Source organism: Symphalangus syndactylus, chromosome 3 (assembly GCF_028878055.3).
Source record: "Symphalangus syndactylus isolate Jambi chromosome 3, NHGRI_mSymSyn1-v2.1_pri, whole genome shotgun sequence".
Taxonomy (NCBI): Eukaryota; Metazoa; Chordata; class Mammalia; order Primates; family Hylobatidae; genus Symphalangus; species Symphalangus syndactylus.
The window spans coordinates 45,183,431-45,208,143 of NC_072425.2; the positions used below are offsets into that span (position 1 = coordinate 45,183,431).

The following is a 24,713-nucleotide window of genomic DNA, read 5'->3' on the forward strand; positions in this document are numbered from 1 at the left end:
GGGACAAGTAAATTATGGTAGGTATAACATTGTAATGTTCCTAGTTGGTAGCTCGTGTGTATGTGATTACCTAGTATTCCTTACCAGCTGTTTTTTTTTTTAACATTAGTCATACTGATTTAAAACAACCATCCTCTTTTCATTTATTTCAATAAGCATTGTTCTTTTTGGAACAGTAAGACATTTTATTTAAAAGTGGAAGCTTTTCTTAGCTCTTGTATTAGTCCGTTCTCACACTGCTGTGAAGAAATACCCGAGACTGGGTAATTTAAAAAGAAAGAGGTTTAATTAACTCACAGTTCTGCAAGGCTGGGGAGGCCTCAATAAACTTACAATTGTGGTGGCAGCAAGGAGAAGTGCTGAGCGAAAGGGAGAAAAGCCCCCTATAAAACCATCAGATCTCTTGAGAACTCACTATCACAAGAACAGCATGGAGGTAACCGCCCCTATGATTCAATTACCTCCCTCTGGGTGTCTCCCATGACACGCGGGGATTATGGAAACTACAATTTAAGATGAGATTTGGGTGGGGACACGGCCAAACCATATCAGCTCTTAAGTGCATATGATGTGATTGTACATATATATGTACTTGACAGGGTGATTGTGAGTCTCAGGTGAGGTAATTATTCAGGCACTACTCTCTCTTCTTATTCTTGACCCAGGTCACTGAGGTGGAGACAGGGTCATGGCAGTGGGGAAAATCAGTTACTCACTTCTCCGTGACCAGAATAAAGGAAGTCTTTAGTGGTGGGTGGACAAGATTTTGGAAAGGGTCTCTGGAGGGTGAGCAACCAGGACAGATGGGCCCCAGCTACATCTCCCCATTCCTAGTGAGGGCACTTAGTTGGCTGGGTTTTCTTTCTTGGTACTCTTGGGGCTTGAATGAGGGAAAATTCTGAGGTGTGCTGGATTGATAACAGAAAGATGATTGGACCTAGTCTGGAATGGGGATTTGGGTCACCAACGATAAGGAAGTTCAGGGACTGGAAAGAACAGGAGGGGACTGGAGCTATTTAATCAGGGGTAGAGTTGGGGAGAAGACTCTGAAAGTTCAAGACCAAGGTCTAGAGCCAGAGTAGGAACCAATGAAGTGTCTAGATATTAGAAGAAAGAAAAGAATCAGATGAAGGCTGCCCACACAGATTCTGCTAAAAGGGCTGTGGTCTTCACAGGATAGCTTTTATTTTATCTCACTCAAGGGCAGCTCAGAGGCTTATGACACTAGCTAAGGCCGGAGGTTCCCTAGAAGCTTGTCCTACCAATAAGCATGCAATTCCTTGATAAATCACAGTCTACTGTTTCTAAGAAATCTCCAGGACAGATGGGCCAACTGATTAAAAGAATCTGGTTCCCTTAGGGCTAAGAAATTAATTTGGCAAATCATATTGCTAATCTCAGTGCAAATTCCTCAGCTGAGAGACCTGTGGAAACTTTGGTCAGTCATCTCTCTGGTCTCAGTAAGTGAATTCCATTGCAAACGGCCATTGTAAGTTTGTCACCTTCCCCTCCCTTCCTTGGCAGCTCTGTTTAGCATGCACCCAGATGGCTTCTGGGTAAGGCATGCAGAGGTAGCTAAGAATGGTTTATTGCCTCTGGTGTGTCCTTGCACAGTTTCTGCCCTCAGACATAGACTGAGCCCTTAGCATATCTTTTCTATACTAGTAAAGTCTGTGTACCTTCATTATATCCTGTAAAATCTACATATCTTTCCTACACTTGAAAGCTATGCCATCAGCTTAATCATAATATAATTCTGATTGGATACTCTTTTAAATTATACTTATGCATTAATGCATTAATTTCTAACAATTTACAGTTGCATTTTAATATTTTTATTAGTCCAGTGAATGCTGTTAATCTTGTATACCATCATAAATGAACTATTCAAATTCTTGAGGATTCCTTTAAAGGCTCCTTTATGTATGTACACCTTTTTTAATAGATTGAGACTTCCTTGAGATTCTTTTTTGATTCCTTTGTCTATAAAGGGATAACACTCAAGACCTTAGGATGACCTCATGTGTATATATCTTATTTATTATGTACACACACATATGAATATATAAAATGAATAAATGCATTTTAAATAATATATATAAAATAATAAAGAAATATACAGTTGACCCTTGAGCAACATGAGTTTTAGCTGCACTAGTCCACTTATATATGAATTTTTTTCAATAAATGTATTGGAAAATTTTTTTGAGATTTGTGACAATTTGAAAAAAGTTACAAACAGCATAGCTTAGAAATATCAAAAAAGTTAAGAAAAATTAGGTATGGCATGATGCATAACATATATGTAGTACTAGTTTATTTTATCATTTACTACCATAAAATACACACAAATCTATAATAAGAAGTTAAGATTTATCAAAACTTAGGCATACAGACTGTACATGTTACCATTCACAGTCCAGAGAAATGTAAACAAATGTGAAGATGCAGTATAAAATCATAACTGCATAAAATTCACTGTAGCACATACTGTACTACTGTAATAATTTTGTAGATGCCTCCTGTTACTACTGCAGTGAGCTCAGATGTTACGAATATCCACTTAAAGCACCTTGTGACAATAATCATCTCTGTGAGGGCAGATTCTCTCTTCAGTAAATTGTGAATTACAGCAAAAAGTGATCTCTCAAGGTTCTCATGCATTTTTCACCATGTTTAGTGCAATACTGAGAACCTGAATAACACTGTGGGACCTACACTAAGAGCCACTAGTGATGCTGGAAGTGCTTGCAGGAAGCAGAGAAAAGTCATGGATTATAACAAAAAGTGGAATAGTTTGTTATGTACTCTAGATTGAGGTCTGCAGCTGCAGTTGCTCACTATTTCAGACAGATGATTCATCTTATAAACAGATGATATAAACTTACGGTATGGATAAATACAGTACACTATTGTAAATGTTTTTTCTCTTCCTTATGATTTTCCTAACTGCATTTTCCCTTTTCTAGGTTACTTTATTGTCAGAATACAGCATGTAATACATGTAACAAACAAAACATTATTTAATGAACTGCTTATGGTACTAGTAAGGCTTTGGCCAACAGAAAGCTATTAGTAGTTAAGTTGTTGAGGAGTCAAAAGTTATATGGGATTTTAGACTGTACGAAGATCCTCTAACCCCTTTGTTGCTTAAGGGTCAACTGTATATAAATTAAATACATACATACTGTTGCTCTTCTGAGCCTATTTTTCCATTATACTGAAGTTTTTCCTTCTCATAACTCTCCACATAGTAATACCCAATAATAAGTGTTACATTTCTTTGATTTAAAAGTGATCTACTTAGGTATGAAATTATTCCAATTTTTTCTTCAACAAAACTTGAGCATCTATATTATATGCTGTCTAGGTAATCTGGCATATTATTTCATTTAATCTGTAAAGCAACTTTGAAAGTAGGTATTATTACTCTAACTTAATGGATAATTAAACTTACATTGAGGCTTAGGGAAAGTTAGAACCTTGTATAAGTCCACCTGGTAAGCCAAAATTTGAACCCAGGTATTTTGATTTCAGACCTAATGCTGACTTTTTGTGGACATCACTGAGTTTATCAGTAAGGAATGTATGTAAATTGCTATCTCAGATTGTTATTGTGTAGAAATTGTATCTTTTTTTTCCCCTAATCTTATAAATTGTGTTAAAATACACATGATTTAAAATTACCATCTTAACTATATTAAGTCTTCCAAACCATGAATATGAGATACTTTTCATGCACGTCTGAGTGAAGAGACCACCAAATAGGCTTTGTGTGAGCAATAAAGCTGTTTATTTCACCTGGGTGCAGGCGGGCTGAGTCCGAAAAGAGAGTCAGCAAAAGGTGGTGGATTATCATTAGTTCTTATAGGTTTTGGGATAGGCGGTGAAGTTAAGAGCAATATTTTGGGGGCAGGGGGTAGATCTCGCAAAGTACATTCTCAAGGGTAGGGAGAATTACAAAGAACCTTCTTAAGGGTGGGGTAGATTACAAAGTACATTGATCAGTTAGGGTCGGGCAGAAACAAATCACAATGGTGGAATGTCATCAGTTAAGGCTATTTTTACTTCTTTCGTGGATCTTCAGTTACTTCAGGCCATCTGGATGTATACGTGTAAGTCACAGGGGATGCAATGGCTTGACTTGGGCTCAGAGGCCTGACATTCCTGCCTTCTTATATTAATAAGAAAAATAAAACAAAATAGTGTTGAAGTGTTGGGGCAGTGAAAATTTTTTGGGGGGTGGTATGGAGAGAGAGAATGGGCTATGTTTCTCAGGGCTGCTTCAAGTGGGATTAGGGGCAGCGTGGGAACCTAGAGTGGGAGAGATTAAGCTGAAGGAAGATTTTGTGGTAAGGGGTGATATTGTGGGGTTGTTAGAAGAAACATTTGTTATGTAGAATTATTGGTGGTGGCCTGGATATGGTTTTGTATGAATTGAAAAACTAAATGGAATAAGAGAAGGAGAAAAACAGGTATGAAAGGTCTAAGAATTGGGAGGACCTAGGACATCTGATTAGAGAGTGCCTAAGGAGATTCAGCATAGTCCTGCCAGCAAAGATTATTTATTTACTTTAAGAGTTAAGAGTGGCACTTTGGGGATAGCAAGAGGAGATATCAGCTGTGAAGGCTTGGAGAAACAGTGTAAACCGGCAGTGTAAACAAGAGCAGGGCATGTATGAGTAGTTGAGAACGGAGAATAGGAGTATGACTAGAAAGAAAATAGGAGGGATGACAAGTTTTTTTGGGGCACAGTCTAAGTTGGTCCGGTGTCTGGAATGAGACTGGGGCCTAATAAAAAGGAGCTCAAATGGGGTGTACCTTGTAGCATTCTGAGGACAGGCCTGAATTCTGAGAAGCGAAAGTGGTAAAAGTATTGTCCAGTCCTTTTTAAGTTGGTGGCTGAGCTTGGTGAGGTGTGGTTTTAAAAGAACGTTAGTCCGTTCTACTTTTCTTCAAGATGGAGGACCGTAAGGGATATAAAGGTTTCACTGAATACTAAAAGCCTGAAAAACTGTTTGGCTGATTTGACTAATAAAGGCTGGTCTGTTATCAGACTGTATAGAGGTGGGAAGGCTAAACTGAGGAATTATGTCTGACAGAAGGGAAGAAATGACTGCGGTGGCCTTCTCAGACCCTGTAGGAAAGGCCTCTACTTATCTAGTGAAAGTGTCTACTTAGACTAAGAGGTATTTTAGTTATCTGACTTGGGGCATGTTGAGTAAAGCTAATTTGCCATTCCTGGTTGGGGGCAAATCTTCAAGCTTGATGTGCAGGGAAGGGAGGGGGCCTGAATAATCCCTGAGAAGTAGTAGAATAGCAGATGGAACACTGAGAAGTTATTTCCTTAAGGATAGATTTCCACGATGGAAAGGAAATGAGAGGTTCTAAGAGGCGGGCTAGTGGCTTGTACTATAGCATAGCCTGCCTTTGCTGGTGTGTGGCAATTAGGCCTGGTGGAACTGCCATCAACAAATCAAACGTGATCAGGGTGAGGAACAGGAAAGAAGGAAATATGGGGAAATGGGATGAATGTCAGGTGGATCAGAGAGATACAGTCATGGGGGTCAGGTGTGGTATCAGGAATAATGTGGGAGGCCAGATTGAAGTCCGGGCCAGGAACAGTGGTAATTGTGGGACTTAACAAAGAGTGAGTACAGCTGAAGGAGCCGGGGAGCAGAAAGTATATGCGTCAGGTATGAGGAAGAAAATAGATTTTGGAAGTTATGAGAAATATAGAGAGTGAGTTGAGCATAGTTTGTGATTTTGAGGGCCTCTGAAAGTATTAAAGCAGTGGCAGCCGCTGCACGCAGAGATGAGGGCTAGGCTAAAACAGTAAGGTCAGGTTGTTTAGACAGAAAAGCTACAGGGTGCGGTCCTGGCTCTTGTGTAAGAATTCTGACTGCACTAACCATGCCTAGGAAGGAAAGGAGTTGTTGTTTTGTAAGGGATTGAGGTTTGGGAGATTAATCGGACACGATCAGCAGGGAGAGCATGTGTGTTTTTATGAGAATTATGCCGAGATAGGTAATAGGTGAAGATGAAGTTTGGGCTTGACTGAAGTAATGGGGGCTGTCTGTGAAGGCTTGCGGCAGTACAGCCCAGGTAATTTGCTGAGCCTAATGGGTGTCACGGTCAGTCTAAGTGAAAGCAAAGAGAGGCTGGGAGGAAGGGTGCAAAGGAATAGTAAAGAAAGCATGTTTGAGATCCAGAACAGAATAATGGGTAGTAGAGGGAGGTATTGAGGATAGGAGAGTATATGGGCTTGGCACCACGGGGTGGATAGGCAAAACAATTTGTTTGATAAGGTGCAGATTCTGAACTAACTTGTAAGCCTTGTCTGGTTTTAGGACAGGTAAAATGGGGGAATGGTAAGGAGAGTTTATAGGCTTTAAAAGGCCATGCTGTAGCAGGCGAGTGATAACAGGCTTTAATCCTTTTAAAGCGTGCTGTGGGATGGGATATTGGCATTGAGCGGGATAAGGGTGATTAGGTTTTAATGGGATGGTAATGGGCATGTGATCGGTTGCCAGGGAATGAGTAGAGGTATCTTATAAGGTGGAGGGATACAAGAGGAGGACGCAAAGGAGGCTTTGGGTTGGGAAGAAGGGCAGCAATGAGATGTAGCTGTAGTCCAGGAATAGACAGGGAAGCAGATAATTTAGTTACAGTGTCTTGGCCTAATAAGGGAACTGGGCAGGTGGGGATAACTAAAAAGGAGTGCTTGAAAGAGTATTGTCTAAGTTGGCGCTAGAGTTGGGGAGTTTTAAGAGGTTTAGAAGCCTGGCTGTCAATACCCACAACAGTTATGGAGGCAAGGGAAACAGGCCCTTGAAAAGAAGGTAATGTGGAATGGGTAGCCTCTGTATTGTTTAAGAAGGGGGCAGACTTACCCTCCACTGTGAGAGTTACCTAGAGTGTCTGTGATGGTCTTCTAGGCTTCCGAGGCGATGGGGCAGTGTCAGTCTTCAGCTGCTAAGCCGAGAAGATCTGGGAAGGAGTCAGTCAGAGAGCCTTGGGCCAGAGTTCCAGGGTCTCTGGGAGTGGCTGCCAGGTGAGTTGAACAGTCCGATTTCCAGTGGGGTTTTGCACAGATGGGACATGGCTTAGAAGGAATCCCCAGCTGCGGGCATTCCTTGGCCTGGTGGCCAGATTTCTGGCACTTGTAGCAAGCTCCTGGGGAAGGTGGTTCTGGAGGAACGCCTGGCCACTGTGGTTTAGGTGTTTGGAAGTTCTTGTGTGCTGGAGATGTGGCTGGGGTTTGTCTCACAGTGGAGGCAAGGAATTGCAACTCAGAAATATGTTACTACTTGGCTGCCTCTATTATTGTACACCTTGAAGGCGAGGTTAATTAAGTCCTGTTGTGGGGTTTGAGGGCCGGAATTTAATTTTTGGATTTTATTTAATGTTGGGAGCAGATTGGGTAATAAAATGTATATTGAGAATAAGACAGCCTTTTGACCTTTTAGGGTCTAGGGCTGCAAAGCGTCTCAGGGTTGCTGCCGAACGAGCCATGAACTGGGCTGGGTTTTTTATATTTGATTAAAAAGAGTCTAAACGCTAACTGATTTGGGAGAGGTCGGATAAAGAAAAATGAGCATTAACCTTGACTATGCCTTTAGCTTCAGCCACCTTTCTAAGAAATTGCTGGGCAGGTGGGGGAGGGCTACTCACGGAATGAAACTGTAAACCGGACTGGGTGTGAGGAGGCCAGGTGATAAAAAGATTATAGGGTGGAGGAGCGGAGGCTGAGGAAGAATTGGGACCTAGCTCCGCCTGGCCAGGAGCAGCCTGGGGAGGAGGGGAGAGGTCAGATGGCTCTGTAGATTTGGGACGAGTTGCACTGGGCATGGAGACAAGGGAGGGACCGATGTGTAAAAGAATGCCTGGACGTCAGGCACCTCGGACCCTTTGCCCATTTTACGACAAGAATTATTTAGATCTTGCAGGATGGAAAAATTGAAAGTGCCGTTTTCTGGCTACTTGGAACCACTGTCGAGTTTGTATTGGGGTCAAGTGGCATTGCAGAAGAAAATAAGGCATTTAGGTTTTAGATCAGGTGTGAGTTGAAGAGGTTTTAAGTTGTTGAGAACACAGGCTAAGGGAGAAGAAGGAGGAATGGAAGGTGGAAGGTTGCCTATAGTGAAGGAGGCAAGTTTAAAGAAAAGGGAAAGACATGGAGGGAAGCGGTTCGGGGGTTCTTACCCTCCAGAAAAGTGGGAAAGGGGTTGGGGCACAGAGATACGAGGTCAGGGCACGGAAATAAGAGATCAGGGTGCAGAGATATAAGAGGTTGGGGCATGGAAATAAGGGATTGGGGCACACAGATATAAGAGGTTGGGGCATGGAAATAAGGGATCGGGACACAGAGATACGAGGTTGGGGTACTTGCCTCTCCCCCAGAAAAGCGGGACTTGCCACTAAGGGTGAAGGAGAAGGGGTTGAGGGGTTCTTGCCTCTCCCCCAGAAAAGCAGAGAAGGGGTAGAGACACAGAGAGAAGGGGGTTGGGGTACTTGCCCCTGCCCCAGAAAAGCGGGACTTGCTGCTACGGGGGAAGGACCAAGGCAGGCGTCCCTGCGTGGTCTGACACCTCTGAAACGTGAGTGAATAATCAGAGAGGTGTCCCTGCAATGATTAAACACCAAGGGAAAGCTGCCTTTCCAGTCCGTGACCGGCGCCGGAGTTTTGGGTCCATGGATAAAATGTGTCTCCTTTGTCTCTACCAGAAAATGAAAGGAATTGAAATTAAAAGAAGGGAGAGACTGAAAAGTGGAAAGGAGAAAGTGGTTGAGGGATAGCGAGAGAGGTTGGAGAAGAGAGTAAGAAGAGGCTGCTTACCTGATTTAACATTGGTGAGATGTTCCTTGGGCTGGTGGGTCTGAGGACCTGAGGTCGTAGGTGGATCTTTTTCATGGAGCAAAGAGCAGGAGGACAGGGATTGATCTTCCAAGGGAGGTCTCCTGATCCGAGTCACGGCACCAAATTTCATGCACATCCGTGTGAAGAGACCACCAAACAGGCTTTGTGTGAGCAATAAAGCTGTTTATTTCACCTGGGTGCGGGTGGGCTGAGTCTGAAAAGAGAGTCAGCAAAGCGTGGTGGATTATCATTAGTTCTTATAGGTTTTGCCATAGGTGGTGAAGTTAAGAGCAATATTTTGGGGGCAGGGGGTGGATCTCGCAAAGTACATTCTCAAGGGTAGGGAGAATTACAAAGAACCTTCTTAAGGGTGGGGGAGATTACAAAGTACGTTGATCAGTTAGGGTGGGGCAGAAACAAATCACAGTGGTGGAAGATCATCAGTTAAGGCTATTTTTACTTCTTTTGTGGATCTTCAGTTACTTCAGGCCATCTGGATGTATACGTGCAAGTCACAGGGGATGCAATGGCTTGACTTGGGCTCAGAGGCCTGACAATGCTTTTATTTATTTATGTCTTCTTAAATTTCTTTCACCAATGTTTTGTAGTTTCCACTGTACAAGTCTTTCCTTCCTTGCTTAAGTTAATTTATAAGGATTTTATATATTTTGATGCTATTGTAAGTGGGGTTGTTTTTGTATTTTTGTAATTTCCTTTTGAGATTGTTCATTGTTAGTATAAAAATGCAACTGATTTTTGTGTTTTCACTTTGTATCTTACCAGGTTGCTGAATTTATTTACTAGTTGTAACAGTTTTTTTTTTTTTTTTTTTTTTTTTTTTTTTTTTTTTTTTTTTTTTTTTTGGTGTAGTCTTTAGGGTTTTCTGTATATAAAATCATATCCTTCCATAAACAGAGATAATTGTACTTCTTTCTTTCCAATTTCTATGCCTTTCATTTCTTTTTCTTACCTAATTGCTTTGGCTAGAACTTCTAATACCATGTTGAATGAAAGTGGTAAAAGTGGGCATCTTTGTCTTATTCCTGATCTTAAAGGAAAAGCTTTCAGCTCTTCACCACTGTGTATGATCTTAGCTATGGACTTTTCATATATGGCCTTTATTACGTTAAAGTAATTTCTTTCTATTTTCATTTTGTCAAGTGGTTTTATCATGAAAGGGTGTTGAATTTTGTGAGATCATTTTTTCTGCATCAATTGAGATGATCACATGTTTTTCCCCCTTCATTCTGTTATTGTAATATTTACATTGATTGGTTTTCATATGTTGAAACAACCTTACATTCCAGGAATAAATTCCAACTTGTCATGGTGTGTAATCTTTTTAACTGCTGAATTCAGCTTGCTATATTTCATTGAAGATTTTTTGATCAGTGTTCATGGAATTGTCTCTTAATTTTTTCTGCTTAATTATATAACTCAGATTTTTATGTAGTAAATGCTAAGTAAGTTTGTGTTAAGTCTGTGGTGTCAATAGCATTGACAGCCTTGAACTTATAGGAATCAGAAAGGTACTGTGGTGATGAAAGAGTCCAAGTTGTCTATTGACAAGACCATCTTCCACCAGATGCATATAATATCTGCACCAGAAGGAAGAGGAACCAAATTTTATGTTTAACACTGACAGCAGTGTAGGATCCAAGATGCCAAATTGGGTAAAAGGCAGAACTAAACAATCAGAATTTAGATATAAATATTCACCACCCAGAGAGCAAATCATTCATCCTTATTGGGAGTGGAATGTCCTGAGTATATTAATAAATCGTGGCTATTTTCTGGTTCTTGCATCAATCTGTAAACCAAAAGTAAAGTTCTAGGCCCCCCAATCAATTGAATAGATACCCCTCTTGGCCAAGGGGACCCCAAAGAAACCTGAAAAGCTAGTTCAGGCCATGACAGGAAGTAAGGGTCAGACATGCCTCATTATACTTTCCTTCCTTTGGAGTTTAGACATAACTAGGCAGTGTTTACATTAAAACAGAGATGTTAAGACTGACAAAACAGACTCTTAGTTGCAATAAGATACCAAATTCCAAACTTACTCTGGTATAGCATCATATGAAAAATAACAGGCCCTGAAAGAAATCAAAGTATTTTACCCTTAAATATGTTTATTTGACATATTCTGAAATGGCCCTGTAAAGCTGTCTCTTGTGGGAGAAATTTGCATTCTGTAGAAAATCTCCTTTCCTTACTAAGTTTTTTTCTGGAGAGTCTGACACCTTTTAAGTTCTGAAAAGAGACATTCACCATTTATACCCTCTGAAGCCTGCTACCTGGAATCTTTGTCTACATAACAAGAGCCTGGGCTTCCACAACCTTCTTATCTAAACTCATTTATTTATGCTGAATTCAACTCTTCAGGCAGGGCTTAACTCTTTCAATGAATCGCCAATCAGGAAATCTCTGAATTCACCTATGAGCTGGAACCCCTGCACCACCCCCTGCAATTCCCCTCCCCCACTTTGAGATGTCCTGCCTTTCTGAGCCAAACCTTACATATATTGATTTATGTCTTTGCCTGTAACTTCTGTCTTGCTAAAATGTATAAAACCAAACTATAACTCATGCAACTTGGGCACATGTTCTCAAGACATCCTGAAACTTTGTAACAGGCCATGGCCCTTAACCTTGGCAAAATAAACCTTTAAATTGATTGAGACATGTTTCAGATACTTTTACAAGTCTAATGAAATTCTACCCCACCTAAAATAAATTTCTGGTGGAGTGTGGTGGCTCAAGCCTGTAATCCCAGCACTTTGGGAGGCCGAGGTGGGCGGATCATGAGGTCAGGAGATAAAGACCATCCTGGCTAACATGGTGAAATCCCGTCTCTACGAAAAAGAAATACAAAAAATTAGCTGGGCGTGGTGGCAGGCACCTGTAGTCCCAGCTACTCCGAAGGCTGAGGCAGGAGAATGGTGGGAACCCGGGAGGCAGAGCTTGCAGTGAGCTGAGATTGCGCCACTGCCCTCCAGCCTGGGCGACAGAGTGAGACTCCGTCTCAAAAAAAAAAAAAAATAAATAAATAAATAAATAAATAAATAAATATCTGAGAGGTAATGATTAAAATGAAAAAAAAACAGTGGGGGGGGTGGAGCCAAGATGGCCGAATAGGAACAGCTCCGGTCTCCAGCTCCCAGCCCCAGCGACACAGAAGACGGGTGATTTCTGCATTTCTGCTTGAGGTACCGGTTTCATCTCACTAGGGAGTGCCTAACAGTGGGTTCAGGACAGTCGGTGAAGCGCACTGTGCGCGAGCCGAAGCAGGGCGAGGCATTGCCTCACTCGGGAAGCGCAACGGGTCAGGGAGTTCCCTTTCCTAGTCAAAGAAAGGGGAAACAGACGGCACCTGGAATATCGGGTCAGTCCCGTCCTAATACTGCGCTTTTCCAACGGGCCTGGAAAACGGCACACTAGGAGATTGTGTCCCGCACCTGGCTCGGAGGGTCCTATGCCCACAGAGTCTTGCTGATTGCTAGCACAGCAGTCTGAGATCACGCTGCAAGGCGGCAACGAGGCTGGGGGAGGGGCGCCCGCCATTGCCCAGGCTTGCTTAGGTAAACAAAGCAGCCAGGAAGCTCGAACTGGGTGGAGCCCACCACAGCTCAAGGAGGCCTGCCTGCCTCTGTAGGCTCCACCTCTGGGGGCAGGGCACAGACAAACAAAAACTCAGCGAGAACCTCCACAGCCTTAAATGTCCCTGTCTGACTGACAGCTTTGAAGAGAGTAGTGGTTCTCCCAGCACGCAGCTGGAGATCTGAGAACGGACAGACTGCCTCCTAAAGTGGGTCCCTCACCCCTGAGCAGCCTAACTGGGAGGCACCCCCCCAGTAGGGACAGACTGACACCTCATTCAACCGGGTACTCCTCTGAGACAAAACTTTCAGAGGAACTATCAGACAGCTGAATTTGTGGTCTCACGAAAATCCGCTGTTCTGCAGCCACCGGTGCTGACACCCAGCCAAACAGGGTGTGGAGTGGACCTCTAGTAAACTCCAACAGACCTGCAGCTGAGGGTCTTGTCTGGTAGAAGGAAAATTAACAAACAGAAAGGACATCCACACCAAAAACCCATCTGTACATCACCATCATCGAAGACAAAAAGTAGACAAAACCACAAAGATGGGGAAAAAACAGACCAAAAAAACTGGAAACTCTAAAAAACAGAGCACCTCTCCTCCTCCAAAGGAACGCAGTTCCTCACCAGCAACGGAACAAAGCTGGATGGAGGATGACTTTGATGAGTTGAGAGAAGAAGGCTTCAGACGATCAAACTACTCTGAGCTACGAGAGGAAATTCAAAACAATAGCAAAGAAGTTAAAAACTTTGAAAAAAAATTAGAAGAATGGATAACTAGAATAACCAATGGAGAGAAGGGCTTAAAGGAGATGATGGAGCTGAAAGCCAAGTTTCGAGAACTACGTGAAGAATGCAGAAGCCTCAGTAGCAGATGCGATCAACTGGAAGAAAGGGTATCGCTGATAGAAGATGAAATGAATGAAATGAAGAGAGAAGGGAAGTTTAGAGAAAAAAGAATAAAAAGAAATGAACAAAGCCTCCAAGAAATTTGGGACTATGTGAAAAGACCAAACCTACGTCTGATTGGTGTACCTGAAAATGATGGGGAGAATGGAACCAAGTTGGAAAACACTCTGCAAGATATTATCCAGGAGAACTTCCCCAATCTAGCAAGGCAGGCCAGCATTCAGATTCAGGAAATACAGAGAACGCCACAAAGATACTCCTCGAGAAGGGCAACTCCAAGACACATAATTGTCAGATTCACCAAAGTTGAAATGAAGGAAAAAATGTTAAGGGCAGCCAGAGAGAAAGGTCGGGTTACCCACAAAGGGAAGCCCATCAGACTAACAGCTGATCTCTCAGCAGAAACTCTACAAGCCAGAAGAGAGTGGGGGCCGATATTCAACATTCTTAAAGAAAAGAATTTTCAACCCAGAATTTCCTATCCCGCCGAACTAAGCTTCACAAGTGAAGGAGAAATAAAATACTTTACAGACAAGCAAACGCTGAATGATTTTGTCACCACCAGGCCTGCCCTAAAAGAGCTCCTGAAGGAAGCACTAAACATGGAAAGGAACAACCGGTATCAGCCCCTGCAAAAACATGCCAAACTGTAAAGACCATCGAGGCTAGGAAGAAACTATAGCAACTAACGAGCAAAATAACCAACTAACATCATAATGACAGGATCAGATTCACACATAACAATATTCACGTTAAATGTAAATGGGCTAAATGCTCCAATCAAAAGACACAGACTGGCAAACTGGATAAGGAGTCAGGACCCATCAGTGTGCTGTATTCAGGAAACCCATCTCACGTGCAGAGACACACATAGACTCAAAATAAAGGGATGGAGGAAGATCTATCAAGCAACTGGAAAACAAAAAAAGGCAGGGGTTGCAATCCTAGTCTCTGATAAAATAGACTTTAAACCAACAAAGATCAAAAGAGACAAAGAAGGCCATTACATAATGGTAAAGGGATCAATTCAACAAGAAGAGCTAACTATCCTAAATATATATGCACCCAACACAGGAGCACCCAGATTCATAAAGCAAGTCCTCAGTGACCTACAAAGGGACTTAAACTCCCACACAATAATAATGGGAGATTTTAACACCCCGCTGTCAGCATTAGACAGATCAATGAGACAGAAAGTTAACAAGGATATCCAGGAATTGAACTCAGCTCTACATAAAGTGGACCTAATAGACATCTACAGAACTCTCCACCCCAAATCAACAGAATATACATTTTTTTCAGCACCACACCACACCTATTCCAAAATTGACCACATAGTTGGAAGTAAAGCTCTTCTCAGCAAATGTAAAAGAACAGAGATTATAACAAACTGTCTCTCAGACCACAGTGCAATCAAACTAGAACTCAGGATTAAGAAACTCACTCAAAACCGCTCAACTACATGGAAACTGAACAACCTGCTCCTGAATGACTATTGGGTACATAATGAAATGAAGGCAGAAATAAAGATGTTCTTTGAAACCAACGAGAACAAAGACACAACATACCAGAATCTCTGGGACACGTTCAAAGCAGTGTGTAGAGGAAAATTTATAGCACTAAATGCCCACAAGAGAAAGCAGGAAAGATCCAAAATTGACACCCTAACATCACAATTAAAAGAACTAGAAAAGCAAGAGCAAACACATTCAAAAGCTAGCAGAAGGCTAGAAATAACTAAAATCAGAGCAGAACTGAAGGAAATAGAGACACAAAAAACCCTTCAAAAAATTAATGAATCCAGGAGCTGGTTTTTTGAAAAGATCAACAAAATTGATGGACCGCTAGCAAGACTAATAAAGAAGAAAAGAGAGAAGAATCAAATAGATGCAATAAAAAACGAAAAAGGGGATATCACCACCGATCCCACAGAAATACAATCTACCATCAGAGAATACTACAAACACCTCTATGCAAATAAACTAGAAAATCTGGAAGAAATGGATAAATTCCTCGACAAATACACCCTCCCAAGACTAAACCAGGAAGAAGTTGAATCTCTGAATAGACCAATAACAGGTTCTGAAATTGTGGCAATAATCAATAGCTTACCAACCAAAAAGAGTCCAGGACCTGATGGATTCACAGCTGAATTCTACCAGAGGTACAAGGAGGAACTGGTACCATTCCTTCTGAAACTATTCCAATTGATAGAAAAAGAGGGAATCCTCCCTAACACATTTTACGAAGCCAGCATCGTCCTGATACCAAAACCTGGCAGAGACATAACCAAAAAAGAGAATTTCAGACCAATATCCTTGATGAACATTGATGCAAAAACCCTCAATAAAATACTGGCAAACCGAATCCAGCAGCACATCAAAAATCTTATCCACCATGATCAAGTGGGCTTCATCCCTGGGATGCAAGGCTGGTTCAACATACGCAAATCAATAAATGTAATCCAGCATATAAACAGAACCAAAGACAAAAACCACATGATTATCTCAATAGATGCAGAAAAGGCCTTTGACAAAATTCAACAACCCTTCATGCTAAAAACTCTCAATAAATTAGGTATTGATGGGACGTATCTCAAAATAATAAGAGCTATCTACAACAAACCCACAGCCAATATCATACTGAATGGGCAAAAACTGGAAGCATTCCCTCTGAAAACTGGCACAAGACAGGGATGCCCTCTCTCACCACTCCTATTCAACATAGTGCTGGAAGTTCTGGCCAGAGCAATCAGGCAGGAGAAGGAAATAAAGGGTATTCAATTAGGAAAAGAGGAAGTCAAATTGTCCCTGTTTGCAGATGACATGATTGTATATCTAGAAAACCCCATTGTCTCAGCCCAAAATCTCCTTAAGCTGATTAGCAACTTCAGCAAAGTCTCAGGATACAAAATTAATGTACAAAAATCACAAGCATTCTTGTACACCAATAACAGACAGAGAGCCAAATCATGAGTGAACTCCCATTCACAATTGCTTCAAAGAGAATAAAATACCTAGGAATCCAACTTACAAGGGATGTGAAGGACCTCTTCAAGGAGAACTACAAACCACTGCTCAATGAAATAAAAGAGGATACAAACAAATGGAAGAACATTCCATGCTCATGGGTTGGAAGAATCAATATCGTGAAAATGGCCATACTGCCCAAGGTAATTTATAGATTCAATGCCATCCCCATCAAGCTACCAATGACTTTCTTCACAGAATTGGAAAAAACTACTTTAAAGTTCATATGGAACCAAAAAAGAGCCCGCATCGCCAAGTCAATCCTAAGCCAAAAGAACAAAGCTGGAGGCATCACGCTACCTGACTTTAAACTATACTACAAGGCTACAGTAACCAAAACAGCATGGTACTGGTACCACAACAGAGACATAGATCAATGGAACAGAACAGAGCCCTCAGAAATGATGCTGCATAGCTACAACTATCTGATCTTTGACAAACCGGACAAAAACAAGAAATGGGGAAAGGATTCCCTATTTAATAAATGGTGCTGGGAAAACTGGCTAGCCATATGTAGAAAGCTGCAACTGGATCCCTTCCTTACACCTTATACAAAAATTAATTCAAGATGGATTAAAGACTTATATGTTAGACCTAAAACCATTAAAATCCTACAAGAAAACCTAGGCAATACCATTCAGGACATAGGCGTGGGCAAGGACTTCATGTATAAAACACCAAAAGCAATGGCAACAAAAGCCAAAATCGACAAATGGGATCTCATTAAACTAAAGAGCTTCTGCACAGCAAAAGAAACTATCATCAGAGTGAACAGGCAACCTACACAATGGGAGAAAATTTTTGCAACCTACTCATCTGACAAAGGGCTAATATCCAGAATCTACAATGAACTCAAACAAATTTACAAGAAAAAAACAAACAACCCCATCAAAAAGTGGGCAGAGGACATGAACAGACACTTCTCAAAAGAAGACATTTATGCAGCCAAAAAACACATGAAGAAATGCTCCTCATCACTGGCCATCAGAGAAATGCAAATCAAAACCACAGTGAGATACCATCTCACACCAGTTAGAATGGCCATCATTAAAAAATCAGGAAACAACAGGTGCTGGAGAGGATGTGGAGAAATAGGAACACTTTTACACTGTTGGTGGGACTGTAAACTAGTTCAACCATTGTGGAAGTCAGTGTGGCGATTCCTCAGGGATCTAGAACTAGAAATACCATTTGACCCAGCCATCCCATTACTGGGTATATACCCAAAGGACTATAAATCATGCTGCTATAAAGACACATGCACACGTATGTTTATTGCGGCACTATTCACAATAGCAAAGAGTTGGAACCAACCCAAATGTCCAACAACGATAGACTGGATTAAGAAAATGTGGCACATATACACCATGGAATACTATGCAGCCATAAAAAATGATGAGTTCGTGTCCTTTGTAGGGACATGGATGAAACTGGAAAACATCATTCTCAGTAAACTATCGCAAGGACAAAAAACCAAACACCGCATGTTCTCACTCATAGGTGGGAATTGAACAATGAGAACTCATGGACACAGGAAGGGGAACATCATGCTCCGGGGACTGTTGTGGGGTGGGGGGAGGGGGGAGGGACAGCATTAGGAGATACACCTAATGCTAAATGACGGATTAATGGGTGCAGGAAATCAACATGGCACATGGATACATATGTAACAAACCTGCACATTGTGCACATGTACCCTAAAACCCTAAAGTATAATAAAAAAAAAAAAAAAAAAAAAAAAGAAAAAAAAAAAAAGAAAAAAAAACAGTGCCATCATAATGGTGTGGTAGAAAATTTGGGCGAATATTTATACAATGCTGGATGTGAGAAAGTCTTCTTAACCATGATGCCAAAAATAAAAATAGAAATCACAAAGGAAAAATTGGCTACACTCAACTAAATAAAAATTAGCAATCTCTATCCTACCCAAAGTGATGTTAACAAAATAAAAAGGCAAAAGGTAAAATGGGAAAAAAATATTTGTAACATATATGATAGTCAAAATGATAAAATCATTAATTTATTAAAAAATCTCATAAATCAAAATGGGCAAGTTATAAAAGAAGAAATATAAAGACCAATAATCATATGAAAAATAAAATCTAATTCGATAATTAAGAAATTGAAAGAGAAGAAACAGATGTGAGTTTCTAACAATTACAAATGAAGAAAATAATCTAGCATTGGAGAGGGTTTGGAAAGACACTTATACCCCATTAATAGGAATGTAAATTGGTACTATCTTTATGAAGGCCAATCGAGAAATATATATTAGAAGTCTTTTTAAAAAGTGTACCACCTTTAATCTGGTAATTATACTTAACAAAACGTATTTCAAAGAGATAATAATATCTGCAAAGAAGTTGTTAGAATGTTCATTAAAAATATTTAAAATAGCCAAGAGATTTAGAAACGTAAATGTCCAGAAATAGGAAGTTATTTAAATAAATTATTTAATACTCATATAATGGGATATAATGTGATTATTAAATCTAAATTATAGTTGAATATTGTTGGAAGTGGCTTTAGCTGGAATTAATGGTGTTGTTCTGAAGTCACCATTACATGGCAAGGATCAAATTTGCTTTGGTTAATACTTCTTACCTTTCATTCTCCAGAATCAGACACTGTTATGGTCTTGTATCATCTTGCACATCTCAAGATCACCAAGGTGCTGATGTTTACTTTCCTTTTTCTTAGAACTTTTGACTTCCACCTCTCCTGAAGTTTGCATAAAGATTTTATGCCTGTTAGTATCTGTTTGATGTTTTTTCAGGCTTTCTGTTTTTACCACATGGGCTCTGACCTCTAAATATTGGCAGGCTTCCAAGTTCAGTTCTTGGACCTACTTTTTTTTTTTTAGTCTACACTTACTATCTGAGTTATCTCTTCTAGTCTACAGCTGTCAATACCATCTATATCAAGCTTGTCCAACCCATAGCCCATGGGCTGCATGTGGCCCAGGACATCTTTGAATGTGGCCCAACACAAATTCATAGACTTTCTTAAAACATTATGAGATTTTTGGCCGGGCGCAGTGGCTCATGCCTGTAATCTCAGCACTTCAGGAGACTGAGGCAGGCAGATCACGAGGTCAAGAGATCGAGACCATCCTAGCCAACATGGCGAAACCCCGTCTCCACTAAAAATACAAAAGTTAGCTGGGTGTGGTGGTGTGCGCCTGTAGTCCCAGCTACTAAGGAGGCTGAGGCAGGAGAATCGCTTGAACCTGGGAGGCAGAGGTTGCAGTGAGCCAAGATCACACCATTAAACTCCAGCCTGGGCGACAGAGCGAGACTCCGTCTAAAAAAACAATAAAATAAAAAAATAAAACCCAAACATTATGGATTTTTTTTTTGGTGATTTTTTTGTTAGCTCAGTTAGCTAACATTAGTGTTAGTGTATTTTATATGTGGCCCAAGACAATTTTTCTTCTCCTAATGTGGCCCAGGGAAGCTAAAAGATTGGACACCCCAATCTATATGGTGATAACTCTCAACTTTTTAACCTAAACTCCCCAAGACTCAGACTAAACAGATCCATCTATTTATTCAACAGCTCCTCTTTGATGGCTAATCAACTCTAACATCTGAAGCTGAATTCCTAATTTCCTCCACTGCAAACCTACTCTTTTCACAGTGCTCCCCTTTCAGCACATGATAACTCTATTCTTTCAGTTTCCAGGGCCAAAAATTTCGGTGACATCCTTAACTCTTCTCTTTCTTACAACACATATCAAAACTCTCACCATATCCTGAGGCTGCTTTTTCAAAATCTATGTAGAATCTGGCTGCCTTTTACCCCCTACATGGCTCCACGCCACCATTTCCTAGATTTTTCCAGCCTCCTATTTGGTCTTCATGCTTCTACTTTTGCCCTCTATAATCTACTCTCAACAAAGGGGTCCTTCAAAAACCCAAGTCATATGATGTCACTCTCATGTTTAATACTCACCAGTAGTTTCCACCTTCCTCAGATAAAAATTCAAGACTTTCAATGATATGCAAGGTCCTGTGATCTTGCTTCCAGCTACCTGTATGACCTCATCTTCTATTACTTTTTTCTTCATTCTGTTCCACCCACATTGGCCTCCATACTAGATCGGCATGTCACTCCATACTGTGTCCGGAACATGCCCAAGTACTGTCCTGCCTCGGGGCTACTGCCTGGAATGCTCTTCCCTTAATACACGTGAGACTCCGTCCTTCTCTACTTCAGGTCTTTGCTGTAAAGCCATCCTTTTTATTTAGGACTTTCCTGACCATGCTATTTAAAATTATACCCCCTTTCCTCCTTCATGTCTTTACTTATCCTCCTTTCTTACTTTCATTCCTGCCACAGCATCTATCACCATACAGCCAACTTAGTTTTTATTGTCTGTTTCCTACAACAAGAATGAAAGCTTCATGAAGACAGATATTTTTCATCTTTTGCTTACTGCTTTATCCCAATTGTTGAGTATGGTGCCTGGCACATAGTAGATACTCAGTAAATATTTGTTTTTAAATGAATCTACAGATGCTACATCTAAGGACCTACTGAGATGTTCCCCTTGGTACTAAGATGATGAATAAACCTGAGACACTTGGAAACTTCTAAGCTCTTATGGGATGAATGATGGTTATAATATCATTAGATGCCCAGACATTACAAGGGAAAGGTAAGATGAGACCTCTGAGGCTCAATTAGGCTAACAGATGTTTCTTCACTCTCTTTTGATTATGTTCCTATCACTTGACATGGGATATAGCTTGTTATGATGATGGAGGGAAGAGTGCTGAAACTGGGAGAGGACTGTGAAATATTATAATGGGAGACAGTTCAAATATTCCACTTAGAACTAGTGGGAGGCATTCATGGAGTAATGCTATTATCTCATTACCTAAATCTCCTAAGACTATGAGTATCCTGCCAGTTTCTATTTTATTTACGTAACTCTATACTTCAAGGCTGTTATAGGAAGTTTCTGACTCTCACAAGAAATATAAATTGACAGGGGACTATATTCATTATATATTGAATTTTAAAAGAAGATTATAAAATACCATAAAGATGGAAATTTTGTTTAGTTAGGAAAAGACCCATGCTTTCTATCATGTGTCTAATGATACATCTGACAAGTTAATGTAATAGGGGACACACACACACACACGTACACACCTGCTTAGGTCCTAATCATGACTATATCTGGATGTTGGGACTGTATTTTTATTTCTTTTTGCTTATCTAATATCTCTAACTTCTGATTTTCTATGGTGATTATACCATGCTTGTATAATAAAAATAAAGAGTGAACATGTTTGTGGGGTTATTAGGCTGTTGAGGGCATGAGATACTCTAGGCAACGATCATGGAGTCTCAATGTTGGAAATGACTTTTAGGTTGTAAGGCCAACCTTGTCCATGTCCTTGCCAAGTGATTCTCTATTTGTGCACCTCCAGTGGCAGAAAGCTCACTGCCTCCTGAGGCAGCCCATTCCATATGTCTGCCTATGACTTCTACACATGAAGTTCTGCTCTCGGAAGTAATAGATTCTGGATTTTTGCAAGAGACTCCCAATTGGTCTTCCTGTTTCCATTCTTGCCCCTCTGTAATCTCTCTTCAACAAAGTTGTCTTCCAAAAAAAGATCATGAAGGTTGTAGTTTCTGATTTATATATATGTATATACAGTTTCAATCTACTGTAAAGGGAAGAGAAAGAAAGAAAACAGAGGATATGAGACTAGGGACTATGCTTTAGGAAAACATATAAAGGCTTTATTGGTGCTAGAAGCATCACCAGTATAAATAAAACATATTCTGCTTCTTTGAATTTTTATAGATGTATCTTTAATGTAATGAGATTAAATTATCTTCTGTGGAAGGAACATTATGGTAGGCACTGTTGGTGAAGATAGAAAGCAAAAGATAGAAGAGGAATTCAAGGTATGAATTTCTTTCTCTCATGACACACAGTGTCCAGTTAGGGAGAGCCTGAAACAGATTATATAAAACATCCTGAGAGCCGACACAATGTTCCATAAAATGAACCATAGACAAGGGGCATCGGATGACTGATAAATTAAGGGAAGATGAGAGTGCACTGGTGCTGCAATTCCATTCAACAATTTTTTTTGAATATCTCTGTTCTGAAAATGACTGTGCTGATTTCTGTGGAAATATACAAAAAGAATAAAGCACTGAGCTTACCCTCAATGTCTGTGGTTCAGTGGCATTCAAGATTAGTGATAGGAGTTTTTAAAGACTTGGGCAAATGTTCTAGACAATGTTAAACTAAAAAATAGCATACGAAATTACACAGTCAGTATGATTTTAACTGTGTAAAAAGTTCCCAGAAGAACATTAGGAGAAAATATGCTGAAATGTTAACGATTTTTTAAAAAGTCAATCATGTCAGGGTGGAATTATGGTGATTTTACCTCCCCCCACCTTTAAACAGTTAACTCTTGAACAACACAGGTCTGAACTGCATGGGTCCACTTATATGTGGATTTTTTTCCACTTCTGCCACCCATGAAACAGCAAGACTGACCCCTCTTCTTCCTCCTCCTTTTCAACCTACTTAACAAGAAGATGATTAGGATGAAGACCTTTATGAAGATCCACTTCCACTTAATGAATAGTACATATATTCTTTTCCTTATGATTTTCTTCATAATGTGTTCTCTCTAGCTTACTTTATTATAAGAATTCAGTATATAATACACACAAAATGAAAAATATATGTTAATTAACTATGTTATCAGTAAGGCTCTGGTCAACATAGTTAACCTAGTTAAATTTCGGGGGAGGCCAAAGTTATATGTGGCTTTTTGACTGTATGGGGATGTCAGCACCCCTAACCCCCACATTGTTCAAGGGTATTTTTATGTGCTTACCCATTTTCCATCATAAAATGCATTGTCATGTTTTATAATCATTAAAAAAATAGTTAATTCCACCAATTTTACCAATATTCTGGTCTTGCAGGATAATAGAGACTTTATCCTAAAACTTGAGGTCAATTCTTAGCCTTTATTCTAGTGACCATCATAGCTTTTGACCACCTACTCTTTCTTAACACATCCTTGACTGCCATGGATTTGCACTTTTGTTGTTCTTTCACATCTTGTGTTTCTCTTTCTCCCTCTATATGTCCTAATTTTGTGTTTCTAAGGCTTCATCTTTACCCTTCCCTCTCTTGGGGACTACTCTGTACATAGGCTAGGGGATCTCAAGTGTACCATCTGTGACATTGGCAGCAAGTCCAATCCCTGAATCATGACACACAAGTCCTGGCCTCTCTAAGGAGCATCAGGAGCCAAGGTGCTCCTCTATAACACACGTGTGCTCTGGCCTTTCCGCATCAGAGTATTTTGAAAGATAATGTAGGGCCAAGTGAAGAGATGGGACTGGTCTTAACTTTTCTGAGCCTCTGTTTCCTCATCTATAAAATTGTATGTAGGGTTAGGATGAAACTGCAAAGAGTTAAAATATGTAAAATGCCCACTGTGGTACCCACATGCAACAGCTGCTCCAGGAATGTTCTTTCCCTTCCTTTTCCCCTTCCTCCATTTCTACCATCTGCCAGAATACGAGATTGACGATCTTCAGGGCATATTGTCTGTGGCTTTTATTATATACATCTATTAAAGATCCAGTTAATCTATTTTGGTTGCCATCAAAGCAAAGGATTGCCATCAAAATGTCTATTTATGCAAACAGAATGGAGTACTTTATTGATCCGCCAATTAGTAGTGTTCTAATAATTTAGTCTAGTCTCAGCTTTTGGGAGTTCCTCCTGCAGTTAGCAGAATGTCAGTGAATAAACAAATAAAATACATGTATTGTGTGGGATTAAAACACCAGCAAAAGGGATTATTGAAATTACTCAGTCCCACTTTTATGGTTTTTCTAATGCTTGTTTTAGCTGTTTTTATCTAAAGAGCTGTTTTAGCTGTTTGAGGGCAGTGAAGTCCTGGAATCTCTCTGTCTCAACAATGTACACTAGAGTATTGAAAACAATTATGATTTATCTTGCCAGAAGATACTTTTCTTTTCCCACCTTGATAACCCTTGGTGTTAAAATGAGAGACAATATGGTACAGTGGAGAGTGTTTTAGACTCAGATTTGCATTTAGGCTTCATAAGAGTGGGAAATCATTCCTATTTCATACAGCTAGTATGATAATTAAGTCAGTTAAAATCTATGGTAGCTTTTTTTTTAAGTACTAGCAATATAAGCCATTATTATTTCTTAGTCTGATGCAACAAATAATCCAGAAATATCTGACTCTAGTCTTTCTTGCTGTAGTTAAATATTTATTTTATTTTCCAT

General features: G+C 40.2%; 1 protein-coding gene across 2 annotated transcripts in view; it reads left to right on the plus strand.

Moving 5' to 3' along the window:
- Nucleotides 1-24,713, plus strand: part of LOC134736184 (uncharacterized) — a 386,711-nt gene that overhangs the window by 226,764 nt on the left and 135,234 nt on the right. The window contains exon 4 of one of the 2 annotated variants that reach the window (XR_010120009.1): nucleotides 20,915-21,056. The exons of the other annotated variant lie outside the window; for it this stretch is intronic. The gene's annotated coding sequence lies outside the window, so the exon portion shown is untranslated. The remainder of the gene's footprint in view (nucleotides 1-20,914; nucleotides 21,057-24,713) is intronic. 2 annotated transcript variants of the gene reach the window in all.